Source organism: Bombus terrestris, chromosome 5 (assembly GCF_910591885.1).
Source record: "Bombus terrestris chromosome 5, iyBomTerr1.2, whole genome shotgun sequence".
NCBI lineage: Eukaryota > Metazoa > Arthropoda > Insecta > Hymenoptera > Apidae > Bombus > Bombus terrestris.
This window is the reverse complement of record NC_063273.1, coordinates 5,092,808-5,101,932: the sequence shown is the minus strand read 5'-3', so window position 1 is coordinate 5,101,932 and position 9,125 is coordinate 5,092,808.

Below are 9,125 nucleotides of genomic sequence, written 5' to 3'. Positions count from 1 at the left end.
CAAGTCGTCCGTCGCTGACTGCATCGCGCTGCTTTCCTCGAATTCATGACACAGACGCGGACTCTGAAAATTGGAAATCGCACTCCCCTTGATTACTGGACTAATAATTGACGATCTACGTAGAAAACCACCGTGATCGGACGGCCAGTTTAATTCGGTTCCCGTAATTTCGTTGTTTTCGCGGTCCGTTTGCCACGATTGTTCGACCGGCAGCACAAAAAAATATTTCGATCGGAAAAGAGAGATCGATATCTCGCGACTGATACCTATCCGACCGGCTATCGCGTCGCGTCCACCAGCCTGAAAGTTTAAACAGCTTGCGCGCGTTATGTTAATCCCCTTTATGCTAACTGTAATTAGATTTTCAGCGTCATTCGTTTTACGCGATGCTCGTTGTTTGAACTATCGTGTTCATGTCGAGTTGTGTGTTTAAACGAAATCGATTGATTCGTGAACGAATCTCGCGTTCTCGTTGCCCGTTTATCAGTTTGTTTGTAAACTCGTTTGCCGCCGCATCGTACGCAACGACGAATAAGAAGAAGGAAGAGTTCATTTGTAATCACCGGTGCAATCGGTACTACGTTAACCCATAGCGTTGATCGATCCTTGATATATATATGTAGTATCTAAATGATCCAGAACAAGGACAAGAAAAGATGTTTTATTTGAAGTTGAGTTTAGTTTTAGTTTAACGAGCAATACCCAATACAAAAGCTGATTACAATATCTTCGTACGTCTTATTCTAACACTCGACTCTCAACTTCTGTCTTCTCAGGTCAAAAAAGATGTTGACCCTCAACCCTCGCATCCTTCTCCCAGTCCTTTACTCATTTAGCTTTGACGTCACCAAGGCATACACTCTTACACTCTCTCTCTCTCTCTTTCTTTCTCTCTTCCCCAGCACCCTTACGATTCTTAGTTTATACCTTAAATTTACAACTTATACTATTCCGAGAAACTCGAGCTTAAATATATAATAGACCAAGCGTATACCCTCTTCTTTTTTTGATACTACATATATATATGTCGAGTTGTCATTAGGGTTAGGGGCGTGTAACGAATCTTTCTTTGAATCAGACATTGTTGTCACGCAAGAGCGAAGATATTTACTAATACAATTATGATTATGACAGAATTTGACAAGTGACCGTGGTAATTAGATACCCGGAATGCGAATGGCAATGATCTTAGACTCAATAACGAATCTACGGGTCGACGGGGTAGCAAATGTGCTTTTTCACTGGCCCACAATTCGTGTGTAACTCATCCAAAAGTGGAACTCCAATCCTTGACTCTAACTTTCTAACTAACTTTTTCAGTCCAAGTCGAATCTGCGCTTATATACTCCTCCCCGTACCTCTCTGTACTCCTCGGGTCCGCTATACTTTTAAGGAGAGCTATACAATTACTCGATACCTCTGTTAGGTAAAACGTCCATCCCGTGACCGTGGCTACGTTCGGCGACCCGTTACGTCACTTTGAGCCCAAGCCCATTGTCATAATTCTCACAATCGGATTAAATCATAAACAACTACTTGTCAATTTTATTATTCAAGTACCGCTATAATGAAAAGTCTAGACGAAAGTATTGGGGGTCTTCCTAAAATTCCAAAAGAAAGGCCCCGACGTCCTTTCATGTCCGACATATATATATATTTGCAAAATAGGTACTTAATCGAGTATGTTATCGAACGTTATGGGATCGATGGTGAGCTTGCTTAAAAAAGCCAAGCGTGAATTTACGAAATACTTTACAAGGTTCGTTAAAGAGCGAACCGTGTTTTCATTAGCGACGAGAAAACTGCGGAGAAGATAGCGTCTTCTTGTTTGTCGTTTCTCTCGTCAAAAATCTCACGCATAACGATTCAAACTTATTGTTCGACGGAGTCGATCGATAACGCAAACAAGTTTTAGTACTCCGAATTGTCGGTTTACGATCGGATTAATGATTGCACGTGAAAGAAGCGCATACGTCCGCGTGGATTTTTCATTATCCAATTCATCGTACTATTTTATTATCCGAGAATAGGAAAGGAGAATTGGCAAAAGTTAGGGGAGCGTAATAAACGAACGTTTGAAACGATACGCTTTAATTGTGACAGCGTCTTAGTCTTGAGAAACTTTAATTTCTTGGAGCTATTCGAAATTATCATAGCCCCTGGCGATTCTTAGATTTCTGCCTTGCGCCAATGATTGTTCTTCTTCGTCGACTTTAATTGCCCAGGCTTTCATACGAAAACCCTGCCGTTCGAATCGTTCGTGTTAAAGCACGCGCACTTGAAATAGGACTTGAAGTCGGTTAATTAACTCGAATCCAAGGATACACGCACAATTGCTCAATTGGCACGCAAAGAAACAGTTCGTTCGATCGATCCAGCTCGAAAAGCCCGAGTCGCGTTTACCGTGCGTACCGAGTTGCTGCTCGAATCGAATATTCGATTTTACGCTTTCTCCTTCTTTGGGAAAAGTTTGCTCTGCTTCTAAGATGAGTGCTGAAACCGATTCGCGGCATTTTCTTCTCTTTCTTTCCTTAAACCAGGTGCCCAGTTAGTCGAAAAGCACGAAGCATTTCGAAATGTCGAAGTTGCAAAATATTGGAGATGGATAGATGGATAGAAACTGAAAAGAAGGACCGGATCGAATGCCAAATATTTCAGGCTCGTTTTCCAAGCTTTTTTACTTTTTGCTTTCGCTCTATCTTTCTCTCTCTGGCTCTGGATTCGCCGATACTTTGGCCGTGTCGTGTCGGCTACGCAGCCTCACACTCCCGCACCCGCCACACATACATACGATCGTGCTGTCGTTCTTGTGGCCTTTTTCTACGTTGTATTGCGAGGCCTTGTTCTTTTCCAGAAGATTTATCCATCTTTTTTTCTACACAGTTTTCGGTGCTGCTTCGACTCCTTCCCTCTTCGGTGTTCCCGCAAGCTCGCGCGTCCTACATTTCAGTCCCAACAATAAATGGAAGATGTCGGCTCGAAGAGTTTTACAAACCGCGGCCGAAGCGCCAAGCGACTTTTGTTCTTACATCTACAAGATGCATTATTGTGTCGCTCAAGCTAAATCCAGTACACGAAATATTCCACCGAAGCTCAATTTCGCCGATAACGGAGTTTCGAAACGAGCATATTCGCTGGTCCGTGTTTTACCGTTTACGTTTTGCCAGTCGGGGATTCGCGCAACATGCTGCTCCATGTATTTTTCCCGACAAAATTTTTAAGAACTCAAGGTGGCATTTGATACGGCACGTGGCGCTGTATTTTTCTTCAATTAAAGTCACGATAACGCAACGATGCATCGATCTCTCGGCCCTTCGATCTTGCCTTATCCGGTATATCATCAGATGCCGATTTACGCGCATCCTTCGCCGTTTGCCGCGCGTTTTTCCTCCTACAATTCGCTCTCGTCGCTTTCCGCTCGTGGCTCATCCGTTTAACAACGGAAGTCGTAGCAGTATTTTCTCCAAGTCGTATCTTCTGTTCACAAAGAATTCTACAGAATCCTAATGCAAACGGAAATTGTAAACTGATACACTCTCTGCCCCTCTCTCTCTCTCGTCATTCGTCTGTGCATTTTTATCGACCGCTTGTCATTTATTCTTCAGCGTGGAATTTCAGCCAGAGTATACGCGATATATCAGACAAAAATACATCATTGTGATCGTGGAAGAGAACGCGCAAACGTAGAAATTTAATCTCACCCGCTTTGTACGATCGATGTAAACATGAAAAATGAGGAAATCGTGGCAGAGGAATCAGCAAGATCGGGTCCGATCTTTCGAATATTATATATAAGCTGTGTCAATTTTGATTTATTGACATCGTTGGCGTCGTTATCGTGAAAATGAACGGAATGTTATTAATTGCCTTTGAATTATATCAGCCTTGGTCGGTCTCGAAGGGACGGCTTAACACAGACTTTCTCAACAACGCGAATAAGTCGACACGATATAACTTAGGAGAATAAAATTTTCAGAGCAAAGTGACCTCGGAGAAATGTGGCAGATGGCGAGAACATATCTTTACTCTTTACTCACTTACTCGGCGAAACGATTTTCTTCTGCCGGATATACGTAGAGCTACTACCCTACTGGTTCACGGAACACGCAGCTGACAAAGTGCGCGAGCACGCCGAGTTTTTATCAGTGAAACGGATTTCGCTCAATCTCTCGAATAGCGGGCTTGTCGTTCGAATATCAAGTACTTACGAGGGTCGCAGGCATTTAAGCAGCGCAAAATCGACCGTTCCAACGTCGTTCCCTCTTCTTCCACTTCCTTTTCCGGGTTCATCCTTTACCATGCATACCCGGAATATTCAGATCGATCGATCATAGCCGGCGGATATTCCGTAAATCACGTAGCCACGTGTCCTTTCGTACTTAACTTTGCTCCGATACAATTGGGTCGTTGCTATGTAATGTGGATTGCTCGTTGACGACGCCGAGGTTGTGTCGTCGTGGTCGATCGCGAGAAGCGAAACACCGTACAGATATAACGTATACATATGTATGTGTGTACGTATATCGGGGATCGCGCGACTCAGTTTTAGCTTCGTGCAGGCACGCTCGTCGAATGTTTGAACGATGATTACCTCCGACTCTGGATTCTGGATCGATTTTAGGCAAAATAAAAACTGTCGGGGTTCGTCGTTGTTCTCGTTGCGTTTCCAATTCCGCGATTTTATTTCCGTGACGAGAGTACACGAACTAGCAGCAGACCGTGCAAAGGTCCAAACGAAGGACGTTGGCGATCCATCGATCGACGCGAGACTGCGAGAACGAATCGGTGTTCATTAAACAACGTTAAACGAAGCTGTGAATGAACGGCCCGAAAGTGGAAGCAAATGAATTTATCTGGCGCGGATAACGATCGATCGAGCAAGTGGACTACGCGCGAGAGAGAAAGTTTGATCGACGCGTGGTTAGCGACCAGCCACTTCTGATTATATCTATGCATACTTAATGCGCGTTCATAATGCAGAACGGTGCAATGACGCGTCGTTTGAGGCTGCTCTCGGAACAACGACAAGGGCGCAAATTGCCGTGGCCATTCGGTTGGCCTGCGTTTTACGATGCATAAGACCTAACGCAATGCTGGCGCTGGAACGTTGACAGTTCGTCGCTAATGTTATTCATAGTTGGCATTACTGGTGGTAGCGGTCGTAGCTGCCGTAGCGGTCGTAGCTGCCGTGGCGGTCGTAGCCGTCGTGTCGACAATACTGCCGACTACAACGTTTATTACGTGGCTGAAAGTTTGTTATACAACGGTAGAATTTCGCTTCGTTAACCGCCGTTGCGACTCGCCTTTAAAATTTCACTCGTCCTTGGAAGGGAATTTCGCGATGAAACGACCACGTTCGACACTATTTTTTACTTTTTGCAGATTCGCGGCTTCCTTTGCCACTCCTTTCAAACGAGATCGCTCAAGTACGCCGTCCTCCGTTTTTTTCTAACTGCTGAACACTTTTACTCGTTCTCATTAAAATCGTAATGCTTTCTCAAAACGAAACGTCTAGAACGATTTTTGACGCCTGCAAGTACGTACACGATTATGCGACTGGACGTTATCGCGTGTAAAATATAACCGTAGCTAGAGAAACTAGCGTAAACGACTGGAAAGCTGCGCGCAACTTGTTTCGTATTTTATCTTTTCGCTGAATTTCTTGTCGAATAAAGCCGGCGGCGTCAACGCGATAAATGAATTACGTAGATTTTTCAAGCGCGGTTTAATCCCGTCTAATTGCATGGAAAATTTTGTCGAGACCTCGCGATAAATACTCGAGGAGATGGTTTGAAGATTAGTTAGCGAACGAGTTTAATGCGCGCACCAATCCTCTATCAAGGCTACTGTTGCTGCGCAAAGATGAACACAGTGCGGATAATGGACGAAACGTAGTCCCGATTAACGCTTGCGTGCCTCGCAGGCTTTTCATCAATGTGCGCGACGCAGCAAATATGCTGCGCAATCTTGTACCTAAGAACTTCCACTGAACACCTGTTGGTATCGCGAATTCCAGATGCGAGGAATATCAATTAGCGGAACAGGGATGATCGGTGACTTATGAATATTTCAGTATGGATACTGGCAGAGAAGTCGGCGGAAGATACACATTTTAACGGCGCGGCGCACCGGTACGCGAGCCTGGGGATTTAGTAAATTTACAAGCAGATCGTTAAGAGTCGGCTCCTCTGGAAATGTTATTCTCGCAGCGCAGGATAATACTCCGGCGTTTTCGAGTATTTGCTACATCAAGTCGGAATCCTTCTGTCTAACCCGGCCGTTAATTCTCAATTGGAATCGTGAAACGGAATATCTTTGGTGTTTTTAAATTCAGCGTCCGCACGAACAAGTTGTCGAAAATCGAGAAGGGACACGCGTATGGTAGCAGCGATAGGGACTCGAAAGGCGAAATTAAGAAAAGGAACGAGAGGATGGAGAGGAAGCACGAAGAAAGTAGAATCGGATGGGAAAAGAGGCCAGGAGACGATTCGTTTAGGCGTTGGCGCGAACAGTCTAACATTCCTGAACGTTCCTGAGTACGGAAAGGACTTCCGCGAGGAAATGTCCGTTCCTACCGCGTTGCTGGGCACCGGAAGTCAGAAAACCGCACTTCTCTGGGAGGAATTCTCTTTTCCTTCTAGGTTGTCGAGCAGGCTATTTTTTTTTACTTATTCCTGTTGGAAAAGGAAGGGGAACGCTCGCTGCCGGTCCGAAAAATAAGAGCATCGTACTCGCGAGACTCGTGCATCTGTTTCCCACTTTGCATAATATTCCCCCCAGGGGATAGGAACGGTTTTCCTCCTTACCAGTCGCCTCTGCTCCCTTTTTATTCGTTTTCTAGTGGCGTCGCGCGATCGCCTTCCACTCGTCGTCCCTCGAAAACGATTTCTTGAAATATCGGTTTGAACACGTGTGCGCTAGACAAGCTGATAAATCGTTAACGGTACCACGATAACGCTTGGTTAATTGCTATAAATAACGGGCGGAGTTACGCGGTCGATTAAACTCGGTTAAATTCGCGGTACCCAGGGTTTGGTTGGTGCCAGCCAATTTTCATTATTTATACGAATTCTACAGGGGCATATTTTTCCAAGGATACTGTTACCTACGGGGACGACTTTTTTCAAAGATGCGGCAACCCTCGTCCAACAAACGGACTAAATTGAATTAAGTTACCGCTATATTTCTTGCGAGGAGAAACACGCTCGACATCCAACCTGGAGCGAGATCAATTTAACAGCCTGTGTGCTGGTTTAACAGAAAATCGTAGAATATTACCAAGGTGATTGTAGAACATCGTAAACAAGAATATGCGCTCGTGCGCAATTCGCGATTATTACTGCTTAATAAGGGTTGCTTGGTTTTTGCGCGTTTCAATCGCTCGATTCTCGCCGAATAAAACCGGTTGGCCACGGGAAATTCAGCGGCGATACAGCCGTTTCAGGGATTACTTCAATTTTACGGTTCAATTGGTGAAATAACGCCGAGCGTTTCGGATCGGGATGAAAAATTGGAAGCCTTTATTTGACTAAAGGAAAACGGTGGAAAGAGATCGAAACGGGCTTTGAAAAGAAAGATCGCCGATTAGAAGGATGAAGCATATGAAACGCAAACATGAATGAAACGCGCACCGGCCAGCGAAAATATTTCGTTTAATCCGATCGATCCGTATTTCTAGAAATAGACAGAAAGATATATCTAAAAAGAGAGTTTGATATGGCGCGTTTCTCATGACAACGAGAATGTCTTAAACGCTGAATCGACTCGAATGTGTATCGCCACCGCGTAAACGCGTACGTATTGTCATCGATTCGTCGACTTTTTCTTATTTCCAAGCGGTCGCGTAATTTAATAGAGCCAAGGAAAACGTTGCTTGTCGCATCCAATTTACGAGCTTGCGAACGTTCTTCGACAAAGAAAAACAAAAGATTTTGTCAGAATTGACGTACGAAATTGGTCGTTTGTCTAAGTAACGATACTGCATTGACGAGTATTTCGTTGTGGACAAAGGCCGAACTTTGTTAACGATACTCGTTTGAGACAGAAGCAAGAGAGCATAAACGCGCGCACTCGATCGTAATGATCGTAATTTATGCATCGCGGTACACGTTTGGTGAAACGATATCCCGATAGAGTACATTCGAATTAAATTATAAACGCTCTATTCAATGCGTGGAAAATGAACTATTTGAAATGTGAGGCATTAATCAAACGAATATCGGGGCCGTGTATTTTCTCCGAATATAATTAATTCGAGCTAGAGCAACGTTTGACGTTATAGAAACGAAGTCGCGAAACGCTTTCACGGGTTAGAAGCTTGATCTAAAAGAATCCGAATTGGAGATGAAAAGGAAAGAAAGAACGTGCTCTATCGCAAAATTCCAGCGGAGCTGTATTTCACTAGATTTCGCCGCGGCTCTCGTCCGTTTGTTCGTTCGTTCGTTCGTAAGCCCCGCACGCGGTTTACGCTAGTTCAACGTCACTGTGTTCGCCGCGCAAATCGTAAATCCATTTCACGATTCCCTCGAGAATATGTTCGGTGATATTCCGTGAAATTTTTCAAGGTAATCCCCAACGAAAAGAGAAAAATTAAAATCGCCGGGTAATAGCTACAGAAAGTTGCTCCGATTACGTTATCACTAGATCGAACATTAGACGCGGAGTGGTCGTTGCTCGTTGTCACGCGTCCAGGGCAACGACACGGTGTAACGAAAGCTGGTTTCGGTGAAGACTCGCGCGATTCGTTGCCTTGCTTAACTTTTTTAACGTTTTGGACAAGTGGATGAAAAGAGGCGAAGGAAACAAATCCGGCGCGGCGTACCAGTTGAAACGATTAAACGTTCGAATGCCAGCCGTGCGACCTTTTTTCGTGACAAGTCCGCCTCATGAATGTTTAATGCCGGTCATTTTATAAGGAAATAAATGCACCTCCTTTGTTTGCATCGTACTTCCGGCTGCCTTACCGCGTGTAATTCTATTTCTGATTTCACGGCAGCTGCCCTGTTCAGACCCCGAGGTTCGTTTGATAAACTTGGTTTCGACGCGGCTGCCGAGCAACGAACTCGTCGACCAAACGAAAAGTCGGAAAAGCTGCTTTTACTCGAGTGCAGTTCGCGTCGATATAG